Consider the following 12974-nt stretch of genomic DNA (forward strand, 5'->3'; position numbering starts at 1 on the left):
GCCTTCTATCCACAACCACTCTCTGGCTGTGGCTGATGACTGTTCCAGAAGGGCTTGTATATTAGAACTCAGTCTGAAAGCCCTGATCCTTGGTAAGAACAGTCCACCATATTTGCCCATAACTTAGCTAAGACGCATTTCAGATTCTTTGACAAAGTCAGGCTTGGATTACTGACATTGATAAGGATTCTATGTTCCTGGACCAGACTGCAGAGTTAGTGCAGACTATTCTGATATCCAAGAACGCCTTAGAAAAAGAGGATGTTACCAATCAATCTTCTAGATGTCAGAAAAAATGAATGTCTTCAGTATGCAGAATACCCCCCAGTGGCACAGGGGCTTTCGTGAAGACTCTTGACGCAGAGGGCAATCAAAAGCGTAGGACCTGAAACTGGAAATGATGGCCGAGAACAAAGAAACTGAGATATCTCTGAAAGTCAATGTGAATTAGGACATGAAGGTAGGCATTGAGAAGGTCTAAGTAATCAAGGAGTTCCCTGGTGTAAAAATAAGAGGACTGACTGCAAAGTGACAATCTTGAATGTTTTTCTTGGGAAAAAGGTGTCTTTGTTTTTAAGTCCAACACAGAGTGACACTTTTGTGATGCCTTCTGATTAAAAAAAGGATGGCGTAGAAGTCCTGTTTCCATTTTGCATGTTGAATTGGAACAATCAATGCCCTGTCCAGTAGGTCTTGAGCTTTTTTGGTCAACACCTGTTGGGAGTACTATACAGCAAGGAGATGGGGGTGACTAAAACGTGTTCTAGCAGAATGTCTGTGAAATTAGTCCTGTACCCCTGGTTGATGATGCTCAGGCCCCAGGCATCCAACACTGAAGCATGCCAGACATCTCAACAGTTCTTTATTGGCCTTATGACAGGAAAATGATTCATGAAAGAATGAGGAAGATAGTCATGGCTGTGACCCAGATTAGTCTGCAGCAGAGGCCCCAGTCCTAGACCCCTACTTCGAAAAAGCTGCCCAGTATCCCTTGATATGTACACAAAAGGTAATGGGTACGGAGGAATTAATATACAGATATTAATTTATGAGTTGAGCACCCTTAATTACTCTCTCTTCAGCTTTAAATTATTTCCAAACATATTATCTAATTAGAAAAGACACACATATACAGTGGCATCTAATCACAAAATAATACACATAATTATACACAAAATAACATGTGAAAAATATATATACCAAAAAATAGTACAAACAACTATATATTGTCAATACCCAATCACGTTAACACTCGTGTACACCCATATATTCTGAGTGATACACATGGAGGTAGTCAAAATCGACACTTAAGGCAAAATAAGGACTTATTTTCCTATGACTATTGTGTCATCAACAAAGGTATAGGACCATTCAAAATTGAAGGGACTCTTCCATAATATATGTTGACGCGTTTCAGCCTTAGATGTACTTTTTGGCCTCCTCAGGACAAGGGCAGTAGGGCAAAACTAAACAAAATAAATATATGTATTTTTTATATATATTTCCCAATCATTCTGACCTCTAACAATTGTATAAAGCATGGTGGCCATACCGGGCCAATGCCCGTGCAGTTACAAATAACCATAGTGCCGCCGAGGTACGTCAAAGAAAAAAGAGGACTAAAGAGGAATTAAAGCCTCAAAATAATGTGCACAATACACAGGAACATGAGAAACTGCGGAGGGCTAGGTCCTGGTGTCCCTTGATAGAGCAGGAGGATGAAAACATCTTTGATAGACAAACCTGTGACCCCTTGAGAAAGAACAGAGATGAAACAATAATTTCCAAAGTTCTGCAGACTTCTTTATTAGCCCTGTCAACTGTGGCCCCAAACAGCGATTTTCCCAGTAAAACGAAGAAGCGTCTGTTTGGACTTTTGGGTAGCATCTGCTTTCAATGAGCTCATCCAAATACTTCTCCTTGCAGAAATAGCTACACCAGCTCCAGCAGCAGTTCCACAGAGGCTGTCAAAAGAGATATCTGAAAGGAACCTTACTTGTTGTTCCATTAAAGCCAAAGCCGCTATGTAATCCTGACTGTGTTGCATCTGCTCAGCCAGACCCGGAAATGCCTTATAAAAAGAATGAACAGTGTACATAGCATATGTGCTGGTCTAACAGAGAAATTGGAAGGAAAATATTCCCTTTCAACAGCCACCTCGATGTCCTTATCAAATGGATCCAAAATACTGGCCCCCTGTTAAGTCAACCAAGCCAATAATTAATAAACTTTAAGAATTGGGGTGGGGGGGATCCTCTGCAAAGTCTTCGAAAGGATACCTCTTCATAAGAAATCTTGAAATGATTTCCACTCCTTCCACTCCAGTGTCAACACTTTACCAACTATCAAGCAGAGGAAGAGACGAAGGCTCTATTCATTGGTAGTGCAACAAGAGATCTTCCCCTTCTCCTGCTCCAGGTGTGGGAATGAACGTTTACACCAAAGATGCTGAAGGGAGTCAGAAAGGTCCAAAAATTTCCCCGTATGGCGTCTTCCTCAGGTTCTTCTTCATTTTGACCCCCCTATCTGCGGACCTTAGAGAAGGAAGTTCTATCATGCAATTCAGCAGAACTATCTGCTGGACAGCGCCCTCATTTCCAAATGTTGTGAATTAGGAGATCAGGGGTATTCTCAACATTGGGATATTTTCTGGAGCATTTCTTATACATCATGGTAGGCAGTGTGGGGCACTCTAATCAAATGATTCTACCTGTAAAGAAGTGAGTCTTCCACCACAGAAACCAACACAAGCACTTCCTGCTTATATGGTCTCTTGGACAACGAAACATTGGTCCTCACCCAGTCTCACAAGGACCTGCTATTAATAAAAACAAAGACCTAGCAGGCCACCCAAATCAAGGGCATCCTACTGAGAGCCCAGTGATGTTCTGGAAGACAAACCACTGCTGGCTGACATGATGCCACTAGCATTTTTAAACAATCTCACAATTTTCGTTTTACAGTTGTAAACTAGTTCTGTGTGAGAGACAGAAGTCTCATATTGTAAGGAATTGGTTGAGAAAAATGTATGTTGAGGTAATTGCCATTACCCCAGTAAATTGTATTACCACTGGAAATACAAATTGTCAATTTGCAGAAGGAAAAAATACTTCCTGATTGTAAAATCTGTTCTGCCCATTACCATCAAGGATAAAATGTCCCTTTGTAGGAAATACATCATCACGAGCAATCACCCAATACAGAAACATTTTTTGCCAAAATTATTACATTTAGGGGCTGATTTAAACCTTGGTGGTAAGAATACTCTGTCACAATGGAGTATCCTTACCGCTAAGAGGATGGTCTGGACCACAGGTGTAAATGCAGGAGGACCATAGGTCAATCAATCAGGATTTATAATACACAGCTATTCACCCAATAGGGTACCCAGGCGCTTGCAAGGCCCCAAAGGCTTATTTGAACAACCAGGTCTCGAGAGCCATTCGGAATTTCGGAAGTGAGGTGATGGTCTGGAGGTGCGTGGGGAGGCTGTTCCAGGTCTTTGCTGTGATATGGGAGGAGTGTTCTCCACCTCTGCTTCGGTAGATGCATGGGCAAGTGAAAGGGAGGAGTAATGTAGTCTTCTTGATGGTTGCTGGAAGTTCCAGCTCTGGTTAATGTATGCGGCTCCTTGGTTCTGTTGAGCCTTGTGTGCGTGGGTCAGCAGCTTGAATAGGCACCTCTTCTGTGGGGGAGCCAGTGGAGTTGCCTGAGGTAGAGTGTGATGTGGGTTCGTCGGTGAAGGCCAAGGATGAGTCTGGCTGCGGCGTTCTGTATGGTCTGAAGTCTCTGTAGGTGGTGTGCAGTGATTCCTAAGTAGAGGGCGTTGCCGAAATCCAGTTGTTTGCTGATAAGGGTCTCTGTCACGGTGTGTCTCATGTGTAGGGGTAGCCACTTGAAGATGTTACGTAGCATGTGCAGAGTGACGATGCAGGTGGATGAGATGGCATTGTTCTCTGATTTCATGGTAAGCTTGTTGTCAATGATGATTCCGAGGTTCTGGCATGGTTGGAGGGAGTGTGTGTGGGTCCTAGATCTGAATGCCACCAAGAGTCATTCCATGTGTTGCTGCTGTTGCCAAAGATCAGTACTTCCGTCTTGTCTGTGTTCAGATACAGACAGTTGTTTGTCATCCAGCTGGTGACGTTTGTCATGCATCTTTGGTAGTTGGTTCTGGTGGTGGTGGGGTCGTCGTGAGAGGATGAGTTGGGTGTTGTCTGAATAGGAATATATGTTGAGACCATGGGATCTGATGATGTTGATGATAAATATCAAAGGGAGAGAGCGGAAAGGTACTGGAGCTAATTCACTTCTGCGGGTATAATATGTATGTATCATAGAGAACTAGCAATTGGGTTGGGTGCTCCTAGTGTATGTTTGTTCTATGGAAAACACATTTTGGTTTTTAGAAGGCCCTCACTCACCAACCTAGTTGGTGACATGCTTTATCATCAGGCCCCAATCAAGGCACCGTGTGCACCTTGGGTGTGCTACGATGCCTGGATACAGCGGAGCCGGTTTTGAGCCATGAAAGTGCGGTGAAGGTGGGTGAGTGAATGTTAAAAAACTGTCCAATGAGTCCCACGGAACAAAAAGAATGATTTTATTGTATGGGCCCTTGACAGTAATTAAAAACGAGAGGAGGATATCTTAGGAGGTCTAAAGTAAGTCAACATGTTTCAGCCATGCTCTCTTTAGTGGGATGGCTTTCTTCAGGACTTTATGAATAGTGCAAGTTGAGTGGTGGTCTAGAAAAGTGGAGCTCCATGACAGCCGCAGTAGGTACCGAGGCGGGTCTTTGACCTTGACAAAAGTGTGACTACAGGTCGGGCCCCCACATGGAACTCATGGGGCATTTTCCAGATACTCTCTGAGAATTCGCCATTAGAGGAAAATATACTCTATCACATAACGCACCTTAGCGCGTGCGCCACATAGTTGGACTTTTAAAACCCCATACATTAAAATAGTCCTTTTTGTTCCGTGGGAACCATTGGACAGTTTTTTAACATTCACTCACCCACCTTCACCGCACTTTCACGGCACAAAACCGGTTGCGCTGTATCCAGGCTTCGTAGCACACCCAAGGTGCACTCGGTGCCTTGGGTGGGGCCCGATGATGAAATATGTCACCAACTAGGTTGGTGAGTGAGGGCCTTCTAAAAACCAAAATGTGTTTTCCATAGAACAAACATTCACTAGGAGCACCCATCCCATAGCTAGTTCTCTTTGATCTGACGATGTTGGCCAGCGGGGTCATATATGTGTTGAAGAGAGAGGTGCCAAGGGATGACCCCTGGGGGACACCAAAGGTGGTCTCCTTGGGTTCAGAGGTGAAAGGTGGGAGGTGGATACTCTGGGTTCTTCCGGTGGGGAAGGAAGGATACAGTGTCAAAGGCTGCCAAGTGGTTGAGGAGGATCAATGCTGCTGTTTCTCCTCAGTCGAGGAGGGTTCGGATGTCATCGGTGGCTGCGGTCAGGGCATTTTCGGAGTTGTGATTGCTGCGGAAGCCAGATTGGGAGGCGTTGAGTAGCTGTTACTGCTCCAGGTGTGTCATGAGTTGATTGTTGATGTTCTTTACCAGTACTTTTACTGGGAATGGGAGCAGGGAGCTTGGCTGGTAGTTTTAGAGCTCGCTGGGGTCAGCAGTGGGTTTTTTGAGTAGTAGTCTAACTTCGGCGTGTTTCCAGGCATCAAGAAATATTGCGATGCTAGAGGTGTTCGGTAGGGTGGTGAGTTCCTGGCCGATCCTTTGGTTTCCGAGGTTAATGCTGTGATACGGGCATGGGTCAGTGGGAGCTCCGAGCCCCGAGCCCCGAGTGGATGGATTTCATGGTGGAGATGGTGTCCTGGGTGGAGAGGATGTTCCAGATGATCAGTTTGTGGTTTGGGTAGGTTATGGTGGTATTGTATCTGTTGAGGAAGTCCATAGGTGTGGGTTGAGGATCAAAGTTTCTGCATATGGCTGCGATCTTGTTGTGGAAAAAGTGGGCAAGGTTTTTGCACAGCTCCTGTAAGGGTATCATGTTGTTTTCACTGGCAGCCGGGTTGGAGAAATCCTTAACAATGTTGAAAAGTTCCTTGTTGTTGTTGGCACTGGTTTCGAAGCATAGGGCAAAGGCTGTCTTTTTTGTTGCCCTCAGCAGGTGGTGGCAGAGGTTGAGGGAGGTCTTGAAGACTGCCCTGTCAGAGATGTCCTTGCTGGCACGACATCGCCTCTCCAACAGTTTGCTGTCTCATTTCACTGTTCTGAGTTCTGGGGTGTACCAGCTGGACTTTTTGTAGGATTTTCTCTGGATGTTCCTCTTGATGGGGACGATTCTATTAGCAGTATTAGCCACGATAGTGCTTCGATTAAAATTAAGAAGATATCTTACATTACCTTAAGGGAAAAGGCACCTACATAATACATATGATTAGAAAAGAAGGGTGTCCGGGGGCAATATATTTTTCCCAATCTTTCTGAATTTCTAGTTAGCAGAAAAAGTGGCCAAGTGCAGTCCTATGTGGACAATCGCATGTTGCACTGATTAACAAGCAAAAGACCAGATACAGAAAGTTAGCAGCAGTGTCAGATACAACGTGGGGTTGTTATTAGATTATCCTTTAAAACCTAGTTATATACAGAATAAAAAAGACAAGAAAAGGGAATCCAGACAACATTAACAGGGAAACGCGCCTGCCCTCTAAGAAAAATCATTAATGACTGATAATGGACATTTGTTGGCCTATAGCCTCGTTGACTCCATTTTCAGAATAGCGCTACGAATATGCAACATAAAATACAAAAACTGTGAGATAGAGAAGGCTATAGGCATTTGGGTGTCATACTTTAACTGTCTGAGGGTCTCAGAACAATGTCTTAGAGGCCCGTGTTCTTACACAGCTGGACCAGCCAGCGGTACCTAGGTCTCCTGTAGGCAGGGCAAAAGAAAAGTATGTGCACTTCGGTGTCCTCCACGTTCGGACACATGGGACAAGCCCGACTGCGGCTGCCCAACCACTTAGTGGTGAACGATCGGAGTGGAAGTGTCAGGTGTCTGAACTGGATGCACAGTTTCTTTGCGAGGAGAGGTTGGATATCATCCAATACTGGTTCTAGCCGATATACTAGTTTTATATCCATAAACCTTTGTGATAGGCTCCCTGAGGAAGTGCTCCATAGCAGGGTCATTTTTAGCTCTCTGTAGTTCTCAATCAATGCCTTTCCCGGGGTCACAATACTAGAATCTTTGACTGAGCTCCACAAATTTTCCCTCCCCAGGGCATGACATGTATTCCTTATGTGCGCTACCCAAGGCAATTTTTCCACACCAAGCATACTCATAACTTCCCTTAATTCATCCCTATATGGGGCAAGCTCTGGGGTGCTCCACAGACGTCGCCAGAAGAGAAGTGGTCTTAGAGCTATTTCATCTGCTATGGGGCTAATTCCAAGATGCAGCCTAAGGGGGGTTAAAGGGGAGCTAACAGGAAGTCGTAGAAGCTGTCTAATAAAGGAGTTTTCTGTTGACGAAAGAGAGGTACTGAAGCAGTGTCCCCATAATTCTGCCCCGTACAGAGTTGCACCCCTTGCCTGGACCTTATAAACTTCAACTGCTGGGCCTATTACCTTGTGAGAGCATTTGTTGTATACCTTTAGAATGCCCCCCGATGCCTGGCCCAATTTTAGGTTGGCTTTTTTTATTTGTGCCCCTCAGTCCATTTTCTCGGTTAAAGTAATCCCAAGATATTCGAAGATCGTCACCCTTTCTAGCGCCCTTCCGTCTAAAGAGGGGTTTGGGCGAGAATGATTTTTTGCGTTGAAAACCATGTATTTGGTTTTCTGTAGATTGATCTCCAAACCCGTCTTTTTACAGAAGGCGCTAAATGCATCGAGGACCCTTTGCATGCCCATAGGGGATTTTGAAAGCAAGAGGGTGTCATCTGAAAACATCAGAGCAGGTATCTTCCGGTTCACTAGCCGGGGTGCGTCAATGTCTTTTCCTGCCAACAAGAATTCTATTAAACCGTTAATGAAAAGGGAAAAGAGAGTTGGAGCCAGGACGCAGCCTTGACGTACGCCTTTTTTAACCGGGAAGGGGGCTGAGAGCTCTCCGTTTTTGCCATACCTTATTTGAGCAAAGTTTCCTTAGTGCAGATGTTTCATCTCGTGGCAGAGGTAGTCTGGAGCCCCTAGATCTATTAGTATCTCCCACAATTTATCCCTCGGAACTAAATCAAAAGCGGATTTAAGGTCCACAAAAATGAGATAGAGGCTGCCACCCTCGATGCTCACAGTCTTCCAGAACAGAAGCTGTAGTCTGAAGATTTGGTCGATGGTGGAGATCTTGGCCCTAAACCCAGCTTGGAGGGGTGTGAGTATGTTGTGTTCTTCTATCCAAGCCAGTAATCGGCCCAGAAGGACGCATGCGTAGATTTTCTGGCTTACATCGATCAAGCTGATGGGGCGCTAATTTGCTGGGCTCAACGGGGAGCCCTTTTTATAGATTGGAATAATTTCTGCCCCAACCCAGGGTGAGGGAATTGCCATACCTTGGAGGATGGCGTTGAACAGAGTCCACAAACAGGGGGCCCAGATAGAGGATTCTGAGCGGAAAAGGTCACCCGGGATCTTATCCAGCCCTGGTGCATTTCCAGGAAGGATCTTACCCAGAGCTTCCATTATCTCCTTTAGAGTGAACAAAGGGATAGATATCTTGTTTGGGAGGTTCTAGGCGGGAAGGGGTCACTACCACCGGCCCAACTTCCTTCGCAGTAGATTCGTAAAGGGATTTGTAATGGGCTCTCCAGACTTCCTCCCCTATGTTTACTGAAATCACTAGTTTGCCCTTGGTTGTTCGGGTGTTAATCAAATTCCAGAATGCCCGCATGTCATGATTTTCCAGGGCGATTCTTAGATTGACCCATTTTTCACACTCCCAGTTGCTTCTAGCTTTTGCTATGGCTAGTTTATAACTTGCCCTGGTTACCTTGATTTGGGGTCTATCATTTGCCTTAATAGCAACTAGGAGGTCTGATTTAGCTGTTCTACAATGGTCATTGTACCAAAAATTGTGTAGATCTCTATTTGGCCTGACCTTTCTATTAGTAGCAAAAAAGGGAGCCAGAGTAGAAAGCATGTCTTTGTGGTTATTGGAAACTATGATCTGGGAGGTTGAAATGCCAGTCATTTCTGAGTGGGAGTGTGCTACAGTGAGTAGGGGAATGATTTTTTGGTATAGAGAGGCAAGCTTGGTCTGGGATTGCAAGAGTTCCCCCCAGCGAATTCTCCTACCTCCGTTGGCCTGAGTAAGTCCCGGGGTGGGTTGTGAGAACCCTCCTGGAGAGCTTCTGTCATATGGGGCAGATACATCTAGTTCAAGGGCGTTGTGGTCGCTCTCATGGCGGGGAATGATCTTAAAGTATAACACCTTATGCCATGATTTGGTGTCCACTAGGATGTAATCTATGATTGAAGCATGCCCTGGTCTGTTGTATGTATGGTTCCCCGGACAGTCTGATGTTAGACGGCCATTGCATGCCCTTAATGAGTGACTTAACGTGAGTGCATGCATCTGTAGGGCCAACGGGGTCCAGGCCCGTATGGGCGGGATGGTGGAATCTGGACTTGCCCAAACTGAGTCCTCCTCGCTTGAGATACTATTGGGAAGACCATTCAGGGGTTCAAATTGACAATTAAAGTTCCCTCCTATGATTATCCAGTAGGTATCTGGTATTGTTAAAAGAAAGGTTGACAGTATTTCAAGAGTATTGGAGGTTTGGCCATAACCGACCGGTCGTGAGTAGACATTGACCAGAGCGATTTTATTTTTAGGGGGGAAACTTAAAAAAATGCAAAGGATGTCACGAGATGGATTTCCTATCTGTTTGACCTTACAACCAAGGTGTGTGCAAACCCAGATAGTTAGACCCCCAAAGGGCCTACCCATCTCCCCCCTATCAGCTGGGATGGTATAGGACGCGTATCCCGCTCTATGTGTTGGCTCTCTAGCCCAGGTTTCCTGGAACATTTATAGTCCATGTTGATCAATAAATGACCCCCAGTCTGGTATATCCAGTTTCGAGGTGAGTCCTGCTATGTTCCAGGATAGTATTTGCAAACCAGGTGTATCCATTTCAATTGTTACAAGGGTAGGGACCAGGGAACTGGAATTTGGGTGCACCCACTGTGGATTATTAATTCCCATCTTGCCCACTGCCCCTTGGTCATAGCCAGAGTTGCTAATACTCGCTGCTGTAAAGGGAAGCTTTGTGGAAGGGGGTATGGGTGAGTTACTTGTCTTCCGTTTGTGTTGCAGTCGCTCGAGGGTTGGATATCCCACGTTAGTTGGTTGCTGAGTTACACTCGATAGATCGCTCCCCTTCCCGCCACTACCATTCTCTGGTCCTCCCGTATGCTTCCCAGGACCACCTTGATGTGAGAGAGCATCCGGGTGGAATACTTTGGCCTTGTTCTCTGCTTGGAAGCCAAAGCTTTGGTGGGGCGGCCCATTGAGAGTGAGTCAGTCTATCTAGTCTAAAGGACTACATCTGTTTGCAACAAGAATGCTATACAGGGGTAGTAGACTGAGGTCTCAATTCTGGCTGAGCATTGGCCTTTCCTCCAACCTCGCAACCCTGTCACTAGCAGTCCTTCTCCTGATCTGGGGGTTTAATCCTGGGGGGTAAAAATATCCCAGGGGGAGGGAGGCTATACCCCAGTCTCCCTCTGGCATCCACACTCTAAGAGTGACATCACAATCCGCGGGTCCCTGAAGTTTATCACTATACAGTCCCCAGAGACATCTTTTGGTCTCCAGCCCACCCAACTTACCCTACGAGTGAAGAGTATTTCCTTTGTGTCTTTGTATAAGAATTGCCTGTGTTTAACCAGCCAGAAAATACATTTATTTTTTAGTTCATGGTAGGACTCCCTGCATCCCTTTCTCACTTTTGGTACTCCTACTAATACAACGACATATGGTGTTGAAGCCGGGGGGAGATTAATACGTGGAGAAGCAATCTCTTCTGCTGAGACTTTTTCAGAGATTGCTAGGTGTTCCCTATTCCCAGAGGTAGAGCCTAACTGCCAGAAAGCTGATCCTGCTGCCCCCCCAGGGTGTAGCCTGGGGATGCTCTCCGCGGTGTTCTCATGGGGAGCTGCCTGCGGATGGTCCCTTATGGCTGAATTTTGGCAAGATGGATTTTTCCCTGGGGAATCAGCTGCGTTCGAGTTTGTTGGTTTGGGCCTGTTAGGATCTATCTCTTGGTTTGGGGCTGAGGTGGGTAGATTTGTGGCAACAGGAGCTATTTGCTGGACTAGAGATTTGGTTGTCTCCACCTCCTTGTGGGTTAGCTCTACTTTGCCCGCCCAGTTGTCAACTAATAGTGACAGATTGTCAACCCGGTCCGTTAGTGACTTAAGTTCCTCCTTTATGATGGTCCTAACTTGGGATTGTAGGTCCATCATCAAATGTCACACCCAGGGTGGTTGTTCATGATTAGCCTGCAGTATATCCTCTGTTCCTTCTTCCCCTATATTGCTGTTCTTTGCCATGTTCGCTGTTGGTTTTCTCCACTTTGGTCCAGAGGTAGTCCCTTTCCTTTTGATGTTGTTTGCCAGAGGTGGTTCAGTGTTGGAGGTTACACAGACCTTTGTGCGTGTCCTTGGGGGTTCAGGTGTTGGATCCAGTGTTAATGGTATGGGCGGGGACAGGGTACAAAGTTCCTGGGTGGAAGAACACGGGGCTATAATTGGGGTTAGTGAAAGGCGCCATTCTGTCTCCGTGGCTACAGCTCCTATTGCTCTTTGCAGCATTTTATCTATTGAGGTAGGTTGTAGTGACAATGCAGGTTGGGCAGCGGTGACTGATTTTGGTTTGCCCATGATCGTGGATGACAATAGTTCTGAGAATACTAGAGAGTAATTGCTACTTGATTCTGTTACAAATCCCAGGAGGCTAAAGTTAACAGCTTCCCACCGCTATTCAATCGAATAATACATTTACAGGTATTTCTGTCAAGGAAAAGGTTGGACGGAGATCGAATACACATGCAGAGTTCCCCTTGGCTTGCGTATTTGGAGATAGTAGACTGTACAAATTGATGGCACTAACCTTAAGTGGGCAATCCAGTGAGGAAAATGTTCTTTAGGCTCCAAAATCAAAACCAAGGGGTGTGGCCCAGCCCAGGCTCGTCCGGGCTCTGACGGGCAAGGACGGGCCCGCCCTTGGCCCGTGCACTTCCCGAGAGTGCAGGCGTGCCTTTGAGCGCGATCAGCTGCTCCTGGCCCCTCCTGCTGGCAAGATGGTTCCTGGGACAGGGAGTCCCTAGTGGCAGCAGCAGCAAGCAGGCAAAGTCCCCATGGCGTCCCGCATCGCAGGAGTCCAGGCGCTCTTTTGAGCGCGATCAGCTGCTCCGTGCCACTCCTGCTGGCGAGATGGTTCCTGGGACAGAGAGTCCCTTGTGGCAGCAGCAGCAAGCAGGCAAAGTCCCCGTGGCTATCAGCCAATGAACGAGCAGCAGCAGCAGTGTACTGAGCCGCACCCAGGGACAACAAACACACCACAACAGCTTCGCCCTCTGCCTGCCCTCTGATTCTATTAAAATAATGGGTAATCCAGGTGTTGACGTTTCTCACTCTCTGTTCGAGGTTGGTGACGGTAGCATGGTTGGAGGTGTAGAGGGCATTCGCCCAGGTGGTCTCTGAGATCTTGTTCCACCTCCGGTCTCCACCATGGTTGCACCCCTCCGACGGCCAAACGCAGTAAGGGATGTCAGAAGCGGACCTCTATGACAATCCACCTAATTTAGACCACAGGCTTGATGGTCATTTCTAAATTTGGCAGGCGAGTAGTCTCGGCCGGGTCAAATATTAAATTGGGTGCTTAATATAGTTTGTGATAATGGATGCCTGCAGGCCCCCAAAATTGTTTAAACATGAAGGGCATCCCTTTCTTCAATACTGTTCCCCATACGATTTAACATCACA

The 12974-nt window shown here is 46.3% G+C and overlaps 1 protein-coding gene and 1 pseudogene across 4 annotated transcripts in view; both read right to left on the reverse strand.

Moving 5' to 3' along the window:
- Window positions 1–8666, reverse strand: part of LOC146805442 (forkhead box protein F2 pseudogene) — a 36123-nt pseudogene extending 27457 nt beyond the window's left edge.
- Window positions 1–12974, reverse strand: part of CDKL5 (cyclin dependent kinase like 5) — a 1167948-nt gene that overhangs the window by 1150688 nt on the left and 4286 nt on the right. The gene's annotated exons all lie outside the window — the stretch shown is intronic.

This window comes from Triturus cristatus, chromosome 8 (genome assembly GCF_964204655.1).
Source record: "Triturus cristatus chromosome 8, aTriCri1.1, whole genome shotgun sequence".
Lineage (NCBI taxonomy): Eukaryota > Metazoa > Chordata > Amphibia > Caudata > Salamandridae > Triturus > Triturus cristatus.